Source organism: Apodemus sylvaticus, chromosome 8 (assembly GCF_947179515.1).
Source record: "Apodemus sylvaticus chromosome 8, mApoSyl1.1, whole genome shotgun sequence".
NCBI lineage: Eukaryota > Metazoa > Chordata > Mammalia > Rodentia > Muridae > Apodemus > Apodemus sylvaticus.
In genome coordinates, this window is record NC_067479.1 from 120,610,840 (window position 1) to 120,628,684 (window position 17,845).

Below are 17,845 nucleotides of genomic sequence, written 5' to 3' on the forward strand. Positions count from 1 at the left end.
AAAACTAGATACATGCAGGGTAATCCAATAATTGATAGATACGTTCCAACATTTGACAGAATTCCTGAAGAATTTATTCAGAAATATGATTTCTCCCTGACCTTTTGGATAGAATTTTTCTCTGGTCTTATTAAAATGATGTAGATCTTGGGCACAAAGATGCACCCAAGCATCCCTGCACTGGACGCTAAGATGGAAAAGATCTCCACAGCAACCATGACCTTGCCCTTGGTGCTATGGTAGACAGGGAGGGCGGTGACCCAGACACTGAAGAACACTAGCATGCTGAAGGTTAAGAACTTGGCTTCATTGAATGTGTCAGGCAGATTCTTTGCCATAAAAACCACAGTGAAGCTTCCAAGGGCCAGACAGGCCAAGTATCCCAGGACACAGTAGAATGCAGTCACTGAGCCCTTGTTGCAGACAGTGATGATGTGGCCATGCTCAGAGTATTCATCAATATCAACAAAGGGAGGAGAAACAGCTAGCCATATTGCATACAGAATACATTGAAACAGGGAACATACGGGAATAATGTAGTTGGATGTCCCAGATACGAGGAAGTTTCTCAGCCTTCTTCCTGGGTCTGTAACTTTGAAAGCCAGAACCACAGTGATTGTTTTGGCCAGAACTGTGGAAACAGCCACCGTGAATACAATTCTAAATGTGATTTGCTGCAAGATACAGGTTGTTCTGTTAGGATGGCCAATGAAGAAAACGGAGCACAGAAAACAGAACATGAGGGAAATGAGTAAAATGGAGCTGAGGATTCTGTTATTGGCCTTCACAATACGAGTGTCATGGTGCTTGACAAAGACACAGAGTACCATAGCTGTGAATGCAGAGAAACAGAAGGCTATTAATGCAAGAGCCATACACAAGTGGTCTTCATAGCTTGGAAACATCACACATTTGTGAATGCATTTGTTGTGTTCTGTGTTGGCATACTGGTATTTTGTCCTAACACAGTGTCCCACTGTGCCATCACAGTGCCCCACTGTCCAATCACAGTGCCCCACTGTCACATCACAATGTCGTCCTCTCTGATCATAGTGCCCCACTATCCCATTACAATGCCCCACTGTCCCATCACAGTGCCCCACTGTCCCATCACAGTGCCCTACTGTCCCATCACAGAGCCCCACTATCCTATCACAGTGCCCCACTATCCCATCACAATTCCCCACTGTCCCATCACAGTGCCCCACTGTCCCATCACAATGACACATTGTTACATCACAATGCCCCATTGTCCCATCACAATGCCCCACTCTTCCATCACAATTCCCCATTGTCCAATCACAATGCCCCACTCTCCCATCACAATACCCCATTGTACCATCACAATGCCCCATTGTCCAATCACAGTGCCCCACTGTCCCATCACAATGGCTCATTGTCCCATCACAGTGCCCCACTGTCCCATCACAGTACCCCATTGTCCCATCACAATGCCCCATTTTCCCAACACGGTGCCCCACTGTCCCATCACAATTCCCCACTGTACCATCACAATGAAACATTGTCACATCACAATGCCCCATTGTCCCATCACAATGCCCCACTCTCCCATCACAATGTCCCACTCTCTGATCATAGTGCCCCACTATCCCATCACAGTGCCTCACTGTCCATTCACAATGCCTCACTGTCCCATCACAATGACACATTGTCACATCACAATATCCCATTGTCCCATCACAATGCCCCTCTCTCCCATCAAAATGCCCCACTCTCCCATCACAGTGCACCACTGTTCCATCACAATTCCCCACTGTCCCATCACAATGCTTTTATTAGTCAGGGTTCTTCTGAGTCACAGAACATACGGGTAGTCTCTATATATTTAGGGAGTTTCTCAAGGACTCACAGTCTGCAGTCCAACTCCCCAACCATGGTCAGCAGTAGCTCTAAATGCATGTCCAAGGATCTAGCAGTTCCTCCGTCCCATGAGGCTAGCAGGCAGAAAAGACTGTCTGCATCCTTCCAATATCCTTATGTAGGTCTCCAGGAGAGGGTGTAGCCCAGATTTTTTAAGGCTGTCAGTCTCTAGCAGGGGGCGTGGCCCAGATTAAAGGCTGTCAGTCTCCAGCAGAGACTACTAAAGCAATGTGCTAATGTGACTTTAATCCCAGATGATCTTGAACTTGGAGATCTCCTTGTCTTAATCTTCTGGAATTCACAGACACTATGCTTCAAAATCTCATCGCCAAGTTCCAGGTCAGAAACTTGTATCCTTGAGCCTCCAGATTATGATCACAGGTGAACTAATTCTAGATTAATTTTGAGATTGTAATTAGGATTCTTAACAATTAGGGCAAAAAAATTGTCTTTTCCATGAGAATATAAAATTTATAACTATACAGCCAGGCCATGTAGGGCTTCACAGCTATGATCTTCCCATGTAAGGAAGGACTCTACAGACGAGGCTAGACATCACTTTCCATGCTCAGGCTTGGTGGTCATTATCTCTCTCCACAAAACACTTATCTCCTGGATATTAGGAGCTGTGATCTGCATAGAGTAATGGGGTGTTGATAGATTTGAGACATTTAGACCACACTTGGAGGCAGTCGGGTGGGGTATACTGTGGTTAATTCAGTTATAGAACAGGTTGGAAGTGTCTGAGGGACAGTTGAGAGCTGTTTAGGAACTGGAGGATTTGCATATTTGTTGAGAAATTTGGATACACAACTTTTGGGGACTGTCTGGTGACATGGGTCTCTCACAGACTGACTTACAGAGCAGGGAATACAGAGAATACACTCTACCCTTTGTTTTCATCTCTAGGTCAGAGTGTCAGATCTGAGTAATCTTGTTTTCTTGATCCCTGTCCACAGGCATCATCTCTAAGCAAGACCATCCTGAGAATGTCCCTCCTGTCCTGAATCTCCACATGCTGAAGTTGTCCCTGGAACTGCCTTCTAACAAGTTCATGCAGCCAAAGCCTAGGAAGAAAGTGGACATCTCAAGTCTTCTGCTGCCAACTTGATGGGCTCGCTCTTCTCTCCATTCTGTCCCAGTTCTCCGCAGTTAACATATTTGGAAATAAAGCACAGCACTTTCCCATTGTTCTGACACTGACAAATCTCAGTGGCTGAGACCTCTGGCTTTTGAAAGGGAGGTGATCAACATTTGTGTCCCAGGAGAGCCTCCCAGGATGGGCGCCTCAGCTTCTGTTCAGTAGAGGGAGACCATTTACAGGAAGGCAAAGCCTGCTCCCCATGACATAAACAACCTCTTGTTGAACATTCTAGTGTATCCTGGAGAGCTCTGGGTAACCTCTGTGATGTCACAACACCCACTGTTCTCAGGGCTTTCAATTAGTCCCTAGAGAGTTCATCCATATTTATGTTTGCAAGATGAAGGAGTCTACTCAAGCATGAGAATGGGGAGCTTAGAAAAATGAGAGAGAGGCCAAAAGAAACAGGAGATAACAGTAATGTATTTCCCTTTAACTTTACAAAATGATTTAGAGATCTGCTTAACTCTGTTAAGGACAAAGGATAAGCAAGCCATGGGTACTCTTTCCAGAAATTACAACTTGTACAACACCTGGACATAATTTTGTTCTGTGTCAGGATGATCTTGAAATCAGTAATCTGACTACCATTCCAAAAAAAAAACAAAACCTAAATCTCTTTATATCCTTTTTTACTATGATTCAGAGAAGTTGGCACACAGTTTAGCTGCTTTAGTTATGTTAGTTTCGTGAATGTTCTTATACAATCATATTACATCCTTATATTTTCATAGTTGAGAAATTATCTATTCTACACATCATATTTTTAAAGGATTTTCTATACCCTAAATAGTTGACCAGAAATTCCCAGACTTTATTATTTGCTGAGAAATTAGCCATGCCTTGCTTCTGGACTCCAGCTAGCTCTGATTATCAGGGAGTCCTTAACATTATCAAGAAGGTCATTCTTCAAAGGAAGAATATAAAATATGTACATTATTATATAAAGAAGTTTTACTCCGCATCAACTATCAACACTCGTGAAGTCCCATGCCTGCTGGTTCTATCCTGGTGGCAGAAACCATGTCATTCTGTCCCTAACAAGGCCATGCCAGTCAAACCCCTATAGCCGTCCTTGTAAGTACAGTTGTCAGCTAGAAGATATACTTCCTCACTATTCTCTGAGACCTTCCTTAGCAAAAGGGCTTCTTTAACTGGCCCTCTAATTTTCCAGGCTTGGACAGAAAACCTGTGGTCTTGACTGTAGACCCATAAATTGTGGCTACACTGGAGCTTCCTCCCGACATTCTTTAGATAAAGATGCTTTTCTTGTTTTCAAGAAGAATTCATTATAATAGCCCAGCCTCAAGGAGGATACTATCAATTCTGTATTTTATAGATGTGTTTAATCTACATTGCCATTCTAAAGTACAGGTGAGCAATATCCTCCAAAACTGATGCTAAAGTGATGATGGGCAGTGATTTTGAACCCACAGAGATCATTGGTGACAATAGAGCCCTGCATAAATGTGTGGTATCCTAAGAATATTAGCACGTGCACCTTACTTACCTGTACCTTCACATCTGAAGAGGTATCTCCATTCAAATGGGGATAATACAGTACAATGAAAGTAGCACAATTGCTAGAAGACAAAAGACAAGTACAGAATCTGGGGTAAGGGCTCATAAGAGCATTTGTTTTTCTCTTGCAGGATGTATATGGTGTTCCACAAGGATTGCCTGATAAGAGAGGATCTGATAACCTCTTCTGGCAGCTGAGGGAACTGATTGCAGGATGGCTATCTCAATATAGTTGGCATAAAAATTAAAAAAAAAAACTAGAAAAAATCCAAAAACTAAAACAAAAAGCACCACTCATTCATATAAAATAAATATAAAAATATACATGAACAACAACACAAACAGCAAAAGAATCACATCAAATACATTATCAAGTCCAACATCAATTACATGACATAGAAGCTCATTATCTCTGTTGTGAGGTTATCATTGATGCTATATTACAAGGAAAAATTAGCAAATTTGTCTGCATTTCTGGATTTTTTTTTTATACTGCCTTGTGAATGTTTGTATTTCCTGAGTATCTGAAGAGTAAGGTGACTGTATTTCTAATTCATAAGTCCACAGTGCCAATAATGAATGTAGGTTACAGAGTACTATGCTTTAGGGATAACAATAAACATGACAGTATGACTAGAGTATCATAAAGTGTGTAGCTATGGAGTGTGCCTCATTCTCCAAATAATAGACACAATTCCTTTAGTATCCCTATCTGGCTGGGAATTCACTATGTAGACCAGGCTGCTCAGATCATATTGGGAATGAATTTTGCCTGTGTGTTCTGAAGTTACAAGAGTATGGCAGCACACTTAAATAACCAAGATGGTCTTAAGGGTGAGGAAATAGAAATAAAATGTCTACTTATAATATTAGAATTTTTAAAATGTTTGTTTTTCCTTTTTTTGTTTACTGGCTTGTTTACATTTCAAATGTTATGCCCTTTTTCTGGTTCCCCCTTCCCAAAAATCTTCTATTCCATCCTCCCTACCCTGCTTCTATAAGGGTGCTTTTTCACCCACCCCCCTTCCACCTCCTTGCCCTCAATTGCCCTATTCTGGGGCATCTATTGAGCCTGCATAGTACCAAGGACCTCTCCTCTCATTGATGCCTGACAAGGCAATCCTCTTCTATACATGTAGCTGAAGTCATGTGGACTCCTTGGTTGATGACTTAGTCCCTAAGAACTCTGGGGGGGAGCTCTGGTTTGTTGATATTGTTGTTCGTCCTATGGGATTACCAACCCCTTCAGTTCCTTCACTCCTTTCTCTAACTCCTCCACTGCGGACACTGTGATCTGTTCAATGATTGGCTGCCAGAATCCACATCTGTATATGTCAAGCTCTGGAAGAGGCTCTCAGGAGAGAGCTTTACCAGGCTCCTTTCAGCATGCACTTCTTGGCATCCACAACAGGGTCTGTATTTGGTGACTGCATATGAGATGGATCCCCAGGTGGGGCAGTCTCTTGATGGCCTTTGCTTCAGTCTCTACTCCACCCTTTGTCTCTGTATTTTGTTACCCTTTCTAAGATGGACCAACACACCCACTCATTGGTCTTCCTTCTTCTTCAGCTTCACGTAGTATGTGAATTGTAGCTTGGATACTCAGAGATTTTGGGCTAAAATCCACTTATCAGTGAATGCATCTGAGTCAATACCTTGAGCAGACTTGGATGCTAGCACTTTTTGTTTTGTTTTGTTTTAGTAGTTCAATCATAAACACACATTTACAATTGCAAAGAGATTCTTCTGAACCATATCACCTGAAAGAAAGTCTGTTTAATCATTGATAATTTAGATATGACCTTTAATGTCTCTTTTTTTGTTTTTTGTTTTCTTTCATCTGGTGGACATTATGTTTCTAGGAAATGATTTTTACATACAGAATGCCATCCTGTAGAACTTCATGAAGGGATTGATGCCAAGGTATGGTGTCATCCTTAATGTCACAGAGCATTTTATTTGCTTCATCACAGAATAGAGTGGTACAATGTATATTTATGGTCTTCAGTTTAATCTCTCATTTTTCTATTATTGAACATAGATATTTTTAATACATTATATTCTGATTACAGTTTCCAGTAAGTGGTGAATATAATATATCCAGAACTTGCAATGCATCTTCACACAGACCAATGATGGAGAATATCAAAGTCATGTTTGGTAAAAGATAAGGATTCTTGCTGATCTAATTAATAACAAAAAGCAATACCAGAAAAAATCTCATATCTTCTTGATGGTATTCTAAAACAAGGCACGATGATGAATAAGAGAGATGCTTGAAACAAAAAATATCAATTGCAGTAAAGTTTGTACTATGGGACCTGCTAAACTTCTAAATAAATGTCTTTATATAAGCCTCATAAATGAGGGATCTGTAGAGCTGAATACAATTTAAGAATTTCTAGACAGGGCACTATGATATGACAGGATATGATGGGATATGATGGGATATGATGTGATATGATATATTTTGTATTTGAGTAAATCAATAAGGAGTTTGATCTACCTCTTAATGCCATCCTTGATCTATATTACAGTCCTATTGAATAAGACACTATAAAATAATATTGGAGATGTAATCCAGCAGATACATTTTAAATTCTTTCTTAAACTACATATAAAATATACAACATATTCTCCTTATTTTTTATTATTTAAAACCAGTTTATACTTCAATCATCTTAATAATGTTGTGTACTTTGAGAAGAAAATAATACATAAAGAATTTTGTTTAACTTTTATACTTATATTTTTTCATACCTTGAAATTATCATTAATGAATACTTAACCATGTCTATAGCTGAGGATTCTTTATCTAATATTGAGAATTAAATTATTTCAAAACATATATGATTTTTTGTTTTTTTCAAGACAGGGTTTCTCCGTATAGCATTGGCTGTCCTGGAACTCAATCTGTAGATCAGGTTGGCCACGAGCTCAGAAACTCACCTTCCTCTGCCTCCCAAGTGCTGGGATTAAAGGTGTGTGCTATCACTGCCCAGCAACATATATGATATTATTAGGCATAGAAAACAAGCATAAAATGTTAATACCTGAACCCTTAAGGATTATATGGTTACATTCTCAAAAATTGACCATATTATTGGACACAAAACAAACTTCAGTAGAAACAAGGACTTTGCATTAATCCCTATGGGACTACCATGGATTTAGGCTGGTATTCAATAATGAAAATAACAACAGAAAGCCCACATATACTTGGAAGCTTAACAGCTATCTACTCTATGAAAACTTGGTCAGAGAATAAACAAATAAATAAAAGCGTTTTTTTTTTTTAATTCAATGAATATAAAGGCATGGCAGATCCAAAATATAGTACAAAATGAAAGCAGTGCTAAGAGAAAACTCATAGTTCTGAGTGCCTCCATAAAGAAAGTGGTGAGAACATACACTAGTACCTTAACAGCTCATCTAAAAGCTGTAGAAGAAAAAGAAGCAAATGTACACAAGAGGAGTAGACAGCAAGAAATATTCAAACTCAGGGATGAAATCAACCAAGTAGAAACAAAAACAACTATACAAAGAACCAAGAAAACCAGGAGCTGGTTCTTTGAGAAACTCAGCAAGATAAACTCTTAGCCAGACTAACCACAAGGCACAGAGATCATATTCAAATTAACACAATCACAAATGAAAAGGGAGACATAACAATAGAAAGTGAGGAAATTAAAAAAAAGTCTTAAGATCCTACTATAAACGCCTATATTAAAAAAAAAAACTCACAGAGAAAAAGGAGAGAAGTGATTGGAGAATGGGTGGAGAGGAGAAGGTTTACAGGACATATGGGGAGGGGGGATCTGGGAAAGGGGAAATCATTTGGAATGTAAACAAAGAATATAGAAAATAAAAATATTAAAAAAAAACTCGAAGAAGTGGAGTAAATAGAATAATTTCCTAGACAGAAACCTGGTGACAAAGATAAATCAGGATCAGGTAAAACATCCAAAGAGTCCCAGAATATTTAAGTAAATAGAAGTACTCATCAGAAACTTCTCTATCAAAAAACAAAACCAAGGTCCAGATGATTTTAGTTCAGAACTCTATCAGACCTTCAAAGAAGATCTAATAGCGTTTTACACTATTCCATAAAATAGAGACAGAAGGAATACTACCCAATTCTTTCTATGAAGCTACAGTTACACTGATACTTACACCACAAAAAGACATGGTAATAAAGAAAACTACTCACCAATTTCCCTTGTGAATGTCTATGCAAAATTACACAATAGTATACCCACAAACCGAATCCAAGAACACATTAAAATGTTATTCCAACAAGAACAAGTAGGCTTAATCTCAGGGATTCATGGATGGTTCAATATGGAAATGCATCAACATAATACAAAATATAATCAAATTAAAAATATAAACAACCAACACAACCATCTTATTAAATGGTGATAAATCATTTGACAAAATTCAACACCCCTGCATGGTAATAGTGGTACAAAGATGAAAAATTCAGGGTCCATACCCAAACATAGTAAAAGTAATATGCAGCAAACAAATAGCCAATATCAAACTAAGTGGAGAGAAAATTGACGCAATTCTACTAAAATCAGGCACTAAATTAGACTGCCTTCTCGCTCCTTATCTATTCAATATAGTACTTAAAGTTCTATCCAGAGCAATTAAACAACAAAAGGAGGTGAAAGGGATAAAATTTAGTAAGGAATAAGTCAAGGTATCACTATTTGCAGATGATATGATAGTATAGTTAAGTGACTCCAGAGAAAAATTTCACCAGAGAACTCCTTAACCTGATAAACAACTTCAGAAAAATGTCTGGATAGAAAATTACCTAAAATAAATCAGTAGCCTTCCTCTACACAAAGGATAAAAAGGCTGAGAAAGAAATTAGGGAACAATAACCTTCACAAGTTTATCAAATAATATAAAATGCTTTGGTGTTACTCTAACAAAGCAAGTGAATGATCTGTATGACAAGACTTCATGCTCATAGATTGACAGGGTTAATATATTAAAAATGGCCATCTTGCAGAAAGCAACATATGGATTTGATGTAATCCCCGTAAAAATTCCAAATCAATTCATAAGAGTTAAAAAGAGCAATGTGCAAATTCATCTGGAATAACTAAAAACCCAGGATAGTGAAAACTATTCTCAGCAGTAAAAGAACATGTGCGGGAGTCATGAGATTGCACCTCACACCAGTTAGGCTAAGATCAAAAACTCAGGTGACAGCAGATGCTGGAGAGGATGTGGAGAAAGAGAAACACTCCTGCACTGCTGGTGGGATTGCAAGCTGGTGCAAGCACTCTGGAAATAAGTCTGGCAGATCCTCAGAAAACTGGACATAATACTACCAGAGGACCCCACTATATCACTCCTGAGCATATACCCACATTACACCCCAGCATGTAATAAGGACACATGGTCCACTATGTTCACAGCAGCCTTATTTATAAAATCCAGAAGCTGGAGAGAACCCAGGTGTCCCTCCACAGAAGAATGTATACAGAAAAGGATTTACATTTTCACAATGGAGTGGTATTCATGTATAAAAAAAGACTGAATTCATGAAATTTGCAGGCAAATGGATGGAACTAGAAAATAGCATTCTGAGTGAGGTAACCTAGACACAAAATTACACACATGGTATTCACTCCCTGGTAAATGGAGCCCAATAGCTCACTATATCCAAGATACTATTCACAGACCAAATGAAGCTTCAGAAGAACAACATAAGGAGAACAACATACCAACCAACCATGTCCCTCATACTCCCAGGGTCTAAACAAACAAACAAACAAAGTATACACATGGAGAAAACCATTCCTCCAATTGCATATGAAGCAGAGGATGACCTTGTAGGGCTTCAATGGGATAAGAGGCCCTTGGTCTTGTGAAGACTTGATACCCTATTGTAATTCCAGGGCAGTGAGGTGGCAGTGGGTGGTTGTTGGCAGGAATACTCTCATACAAAAGAGGAAGGACGATGGGATAGGGAGTTTCTAGAGGAGAAACAGGAACAGGGATAACATTTGAAATGCAAAAAAAGAAAATACCCAATAAAAGAAAAAACAGACTTGAGGAACCAGTGTCACCAAATGCGCACTGCAGCCGACATCTACCGAGAAAAGTGATTTATTCTACTATGGTGCTCAGATTCTTGAAAATAAAAGAAAATCACATTTCCAGTGGGGATCATGCAAACTAAACGCTAAAATGCGTATATAACTTCGTGCTCACTCTACTTCTCGGGAGCAACTTTATTTTCCTTTTCGGCCCTAAGAAAAGCTAAACGGCAAACTGAAAGAAAAAACAAATTCTTTCAAACTCTTTTAGGCAACTTTCTCTCCTCAGAAATGAACTACACAGAGAAATAAACTGCTGAGCAAGCACAGCCTAAACCTAACAAGTGTAGCCCGCAAGGGTCAAACTTAGTAAATTGTGCCGTGCTCTGGAGTCAACATTGTGGGCTTTCCCCCTCCTCACACACAGCCCCGCCCCCCGCTGCCGCGGAGCATCATGGGAGGAGTGGGGGGGAGCTAATAAGTGCCCGCCCTGTGGAGAGAAACAAACTTCACGTGCAGCCGTGGGGCGGTCCTTGGTCAGAAGCCTGGTCCAGGCGGCGCGTGGCACTGTTTACTGGAGTCCCTGAAGACGCTCTGTGACGCATGTCTGAGCTAGCCAATCCCAGGCGCCGGTGGGCGGGCTCTCGGGATTTGAAACCCAGTGCTGTGGTCTGTGCTGGGGAAGTGGATGTGGAAGGCGAGCGAGCGAGCACAGCTCGTGTCTGTAGCTCTGCGGACACGCGTGGGGCCCCTGCCCCGGCCTCCGGCTTGGAGCTGAAGAGCATCACGGCTGGTGCTGCTGCCCTCACCCAGGTAGGGTTGACACACAGATGGCCCACCAAGCCGCCCAGTTCCTGGAGTCAGTCCAGGGCCTGCTGGAGCCTAGACCCCTGCTTTGTTAGCCTCAGGCTATGCCTGTTAGCCGGCTTTGCCTGCTAGAGCTCTGGCGTCCTGTAGCGACCCGGGCAAAAAAACCTCCTGGCTGGGTTGGCACCCTGATGGCCCTCGAACAGCCCAGGGTTATGTTTGTGAACCTTAGTCTGTCCGATGGCGGGAGGCAGAGTTCTGAAGATGCTTACCTTTTCTTTTTTCTTTTCTTTTCTTTCTTTTTGTTTTTTCTTTTTTGAGACAGGTTTCCCTGTGTAGCCCTGGCTGTCCTGGAACTCACTCTGTAGACCAGGCTGGCCTCAAACTCAGAAATCTGCCTGCCTCTGCCTCCCAAGTGCTGGGATTAAAGGCCTGCACCACGACCGCCCAGCTTAGCTTTTTTTTAAAGCAGGATCTGTAGTTTGCTTTGCTCTGTAGCCCTCTTGGAGGCCTGGAACTGCGATCCTCTTGCTGTCTGAATAGCTGAGTCTGTGGACCTTGTGCCACAGGCCAGCTTTTATCTGTCCTTAAGATTTCTGTCGGTTGATGCAGATTGGATTTGTTTTCATCTTATTTTCATTTTAAGAAAGATTTGTTTATTATATACAACTACATATAATACGCACACTGTGGCTGTCTACAGACAAACTAGAAGGCCTTGGATACCATTACAGGTGGTTGTGAGCCACTGTGTGGTTGCTGGCAATTGAACTCAGGACCTGGAAGAGCAGTGGGTGCTCTTAACTGCTGAGCCTTCTCTCCAGCGCCTTATTTACAGTTTTAATTTGTGAAGTGTTTCATCAGACTGAAGAACCGAGAGTAGGCAATCCATACTTTGCCAATTTTCCCTGTCATTGTACAGTCAATTCATTTTTATTTTTGAGATAGTGTAGCTTTATTGGCATTGTTAGTGCATATTACTAACTCCCATCACTGTCCACCTGTTAAATATACATCTGTTGAGTGCTAAGGCTCAATATGGTCATATAGTTCAGTGGTCTTATGCATATTTGAGGCCCTAGGTCAGCCTCTTACAGTGCTAAATTAAATAAATTAATGAATGAATAAAGTACATCAGTTCATAGCTGCTGAGCTAAATTTTGTGGAAAAAAATTACATGTTTTTTCTGTCCCAGGACCATACTTACAAGATATACATTTGTCAGCTGCTGTTGAAAAATACTTCCAGTAGCAGGGCTTGGTGTTGAACACCTTTAATCCCGGCCCTCAGGAAGCAGGCTAGCTATAGCTACACAGAGAAATCTGGAAAAATATTTCTCTGCAGTCCCGCTTATAATAAATCATTAGGTAAAGTAGGAGTTTATATATGGCTTTTCAAGTTGCTTATTTGCCTTTTGAAAGATAAACATTTTTAAATTTTTTGAGACAAAGTTTCATAGGTAAGGCTGGCCTTGAACTTACTGGTTTGTTTCAGCTTCCTGAGTGCTAGAATTACAGGTATGTGCCACCATGTCCAGTATTTATTAGTACTTTCCATGATAGATCTTTTCCTGCTTAGTTGATATAAAAAGTTACTAGAATTATTATAAATTCAGTAGTAAGAGATGTTATAAATCCTGACTAATAAGTTCTGGGCTCTTAGATTGTAATATTAAATTTCCATGTATTAAATATAATACATTGTTCTATACTTGGAATTTTTATTTCTAGTTACAGAAAATAAAATTTATGCAAATAAACAAACCAGATGTGGTAATACATGCTTACGGTCCCAGCACCAAGAAGGGTAGAATAGGAACAGTTCAGGGTTGATGCCAGCCTGGACCATAAAGCAATCTGTGTCTCAAGAAAGAAAGAAACAAATCTGAGACCTAATATCTAATATGTTTAAATTAATAATTTTTTTCCAAAAATTCTAAATAGCAGTACATGTAAAGAATTATGCTAAAAATAAATTCCTTCTTTATTAGAAGTTTTCAACTAGCATTTGAAGAGCCAAAAGAGCCAGGAGCACAAAAGAGCCAGGCCATTTTAATAATTGAATGAGTATTTCAACATTTACTTTGATCATTATTGCTTCTTACTTAAACTTTTTAAGTGCATAAAAGGAAGTATACTTGTCAAACTTTTTTGTACCCTATATAGCCTAATGCAGATGTCATTCTCTTTATGCAAACACTTCATTGGAACTTTAAAGAGTTATGTTTGAATAAATTCCACTGCAGCAGTAGAATGCTTTTATAGCATGGTCAAGGCCACATCTTGGTCTTCCTTCTTCTTGAACTTCATATGGTCTGTGAATTATATCTTGGGTATTCTGAGCTTTTGGGCTAATATCCACTTATCAATAAGTGCATACTGTGTGTTTTAGGACTGGGTTACCTCACTCAGATGATATTTCCTAGTTCCCTTCATTTGCCTAAGAATTTCATGAAATCATTGTTATTAATAGCTGAGTAGTACTCCATTGTGTAAGCATACTACATTTTCTGTATCCATTCCTCTGTTGAGGGACACCTGGGTTCTTTCCAGAACTTCTAGCTATTATAAATAAGGCTACTGTGAACATAGTGGAGCATGTATCATTGTTACATGTTGGAGCATCTTTTGGGTATATGCCCAGGAGTGGTATAGCTAGGTCCTCAGGTAGTACTAGTCCAATTTTTTGAGGAACCACAAGACTTGATTTCCACAGTGGTGTATCAGCTTGCAATCCCACTAACAATGAAGGAGTGTTGCTCTTTCTCCACATCCTCTCCAGCATCTGCTGTCCCCTGAATTTTTCATCTTAGTCATTCTGACTGGTGTGATGTGGAATCTCAGAGTTGTTTTGATTTGCATTTCCATGATGACTAAGGGTGTTGAACATTTCTTTAGGTGCCTTTTTGGCCATTTGAAATGTCTCAGATGTAGAATTTATAAAGATTTTCCCAATCTGTTGGTTGCCTTTTGTCCTACTGACAGTGTCCTTTGCCTTACAGAAACTTGGCAGGTTTTTGAGGTCCCATTTGTCAATTCTTGATCTTAGAGCATACACCATCGGAGTTCTGTTCAGGAAAATTTTCTCTGATGTGTTCAAGGCTCTTCCCCAATTTCTATTCCATTAGTTTCAGTGTATCTGGTTTTTAATGTGGAGATCCTTGATACACCTGGACTTGAGCTTTGTACAAGGATATAAGAATGGTTCCATTTGAATTCTTCTGTGTACTAACCACCAGTTGAACCAGCACCATTTGTTTAAAAATGCCTTCTTTTTCAACTGGATGATTTTAGCTCATTTGTCAAAGATCGAATGACCAAAGGTGTGTGGGTTCATTTCTGGGTCGTCAGTTTCATTCCATTGATCTACCTGCCTTTCACTGTACCAATACCATGCAGTATTTTTGTTTTTTATTTTTTTATCACTATTGTTTTGTAGTACTGTTTGAGGTCTGGGATGGTTTTTCTCCCAGAAGTTCTTTTATTGTTGAGAATAGTTTTGTTTTTTTTTTTTTTTGTTTGTTTTGTTTTGTTTTGTTTTTTTTTAAGATTCATTTATTTATTATATGTAAGTACACTGTAGCTGTCTTCAGACACTCCAGAAGAGGGAGTCAGATCTCGTTATGGATGGTTGTGAGCCACCATGTGGTTGCTGGGATTTGAACTCAGGACCTTTGGAAGAGCAGTCAGTGCTCTTAACCACTGAGCCATCTCTCCAGCCCCTGAGAATAGGTTTTGCTATCCTGGATTCCAAATGAATTTTCAAATTGCTCTTTCTAACTATATGAGGAATTGAGTTGAAAAGGAATTGAGTTGATTTTGATGGGATTGCATTGAATCTGTAGATTGTTTTCAGCAAGATGGCCATTTTTATTTTATTAATCCTGCAAATCCATGAGCATGGGAGATTTTTCCATCTTTCAAGATCTTCTTTGATTTCTTTTCTCTGGGACTTAAAGTTCTAGTCATACAGATCTTTCACTTGCTTGGTTAGAATTACAGCAATATTTTGATTTTAATATTTGTGACTATTGTGAAGGGTGTCATTTCACTAATTTCTTTCTCAGCCTGTTTATCCTTTGAGTAGAGGAAAGGTACTGATTTGTTTTGAATTCACTTTATATCCAGCCACTTTGCTGAAGTTGTTTATCAGGAGTAGGAGATCTCTGGTTGAATTTTTGGGGTTACTTTAATATACTATCATATCATCTGCAAATATCAATGTTTTGATTACTAAAAAGTCTTTAATTACTTTATTTCTTCCTTGACCAAGTTATTATTGAGTAGAGCATTGTTCAGCTTTCATAAGAATGTGGCCTTTTTGGGTGTTTTGTTTTGTTTTTTTATATTGAAGAACAGCCTTAATCCCAGGTGATCTGATAGAATGCATGGGATTATTTCAATCTTCTTGTATCTGTTGAGGCCTGTTGTGTGGCTGATTATATGGTCAATTTTGGATAAGGTACCTTGAGTTGCTGAGAAAAAGGTATATTCTTTTGTTTTAGGATAAAATATTTTATAGATATCTGTTAAATCCATTTGGCTCATAACTTGTGTTAGTTTCACTGTGTGTCTGTTTAGTTTGTTTCCATGATGAGAGTGGGGTGTTGAAGTCTCCCACTATTATTATGTGAGGTGCAATGTGTGCTTTGAGCTTTAGTAAAGTTTCTTTTATGAATGTGGGTGCCCTTACATTTGGAGCATAGATGTTCAGAATTGACAGTTCATCTTGGTAGAATTTTCCTTTTAGTATGAAGTGTCCTTCCTTATCTTTTTTGATTACTTTAGATTAAAAGTTGATTTTATTCGATATTAGAATGGCTACACCAGCTTGTTCTTGTGACCATTTCCATTTGCTTGGAAAATTGTTTTCCAGACATTTACTTTGAGGTAGTGTCTGTGTCACTGTGGTGCATTTCCTGTATGCAGCAAAATACTTGGTTCTGTTTACATATCCAGTTTGTTAGTCTGTGTCTTTTTATTTGAGAATTGAGTTCATTGATATTAATAGATATTAAGGAAGAGTGATTGTTGCTTCCTGATATTTTTGTTATTAGAGGTAGAGTTATGTTTGTGTGGCTATCTTGTTTTGGGTTTGTTGAAATATGATTACTTTCTTGCTTTTTCTAGGGTGTAGTTTCCATCCTTGTGTTGGAGTTTTCTGTCTATTATTCTTTGTAAAGCTGTTATTTGTGGAAAGATATTGTGTAAATTTGGTTTTGTCACGAAATATCTTGGTTTCTCCATCTATGGTACTTGAGAGTTTTGCTGGGTTAGTAACCTGGACAGGGATTTGTGTTCTCTTAGGATCTGTATGACATCTGCCCAGGAGCTTCAGGTTTTTAGAGTCACTAGTGAGAAGTCTGGTGTAATTCTGATAGGTCTGCCTTTATATGTTATTTTACCTTTTTCTCTTACTGCTTTTAATATTCTTTCTTTGTTTAGTGCATTTGGTGTTTTGATTGTTATGTGACAGGAGGAATTTCTTTTCTGATCTAATCTATTTGGAGTCCCTGTAGGCTTCTTGTATGTACATGGGCTTCTCTTTATTTAGGTTTGGGAAGTTTTCTTCTATAAGTTTGTTGAAGATATTTACTGGCCCTTTAAGTTGGGAATCTTTGCTCTCTTCTATACCTACAATTCTTAGGGTTGGTCTTCTCATTCTGTCCTGGATTTCCTGGATGTTTTGGGTTGGTAGCTTTTTGCATTTTCTTTGACTGTTGTGTCAATGTTTTCTCTGGTATTTTCTTCCCCTGAGATTCTTCTATCTCTTGTATTCTATTGGTGAAGCTTGCACCTGTGACTCCTCATCTCCTTCTTAGGGTTTCTATCTCTAGGAGAGGTTGTCTCCCTTTGTGATTTCTTTATTGTTTCTATTTCCATTTTTAGATCCTGGATGCTTTTGTATACCTGTTTGGTTGTGTTTTGGTTGGGTATACTTCTTTAAGGGCTTCTCCCTGTTTACCTGTGTTCTCCTGTATTCCTTTGAGAGAGTTATTTATGTCCCTCTTAAAGTCCTCTATCATCTTTATGAGGTGTGATTTTTAAATCCAAATCTTGCTTTTCCAGTATATTGGGGTATCCAGGACTTGCTGTGTTGGGAGAACTGGAGCCTCTGCTCTTAGGTGTGTCACCACACCAGGGGAGACCAGCTTTCTCTGGGATGTGCTTGAGGAGAGCTGTGTCACGGGGTTAGCTCTGGGGTGCTGATGAAGACAGGAAGGATCCTGTCCCTGGTTGCTCTGTGGTTCCTGTGCCCTGTGTGTTCCTGGTTGGTCCCTCTTTGGCTAGTTATTGGAACAAAGTGGTGGGCTCACCTGTGAACTTAGGAGTGGCAACACTCCTGGGAGACCAGCTCTCTCTGGGTAGGATTTGGGGTATGGAAAAGTTGAGGGACAGCCTTAGCTTCAGGGTTGCCTTTTTTTTTTTTCCAATAA

General features: G+C 39.4%; 2 protein-coding genes across 14 annotated transcripts in view; both read left to right on the forward strand.

Annotated features, from left to right (window-relative positions):
- The window catches only part of LOC127690897 (uncharacterized), a 627,431-nt gene that overhangs the window by 377,613 nt on the left and 231,973 nt on the right, over positions 1-17,845 (forward strand). The gene's annotated exons all lie outside the window — the stretch shown is intronic.
- The window catches only part of LOC127691122 (mis18-binding protein 1-like), a 52,095-nt gene continuing 45,555 nt past the window's right edge, over positions 11,306-17,845 (forward strand). Inside the window, exon 1 of the mRNA XM_052190703.1 lies at positions 11,306-11,415. The gene's annotated coding sequence lies outside the window, so the exon portion shown is untranslated. The remainder of the gene's footprint in view (positions 11,416-17,845) is intronic.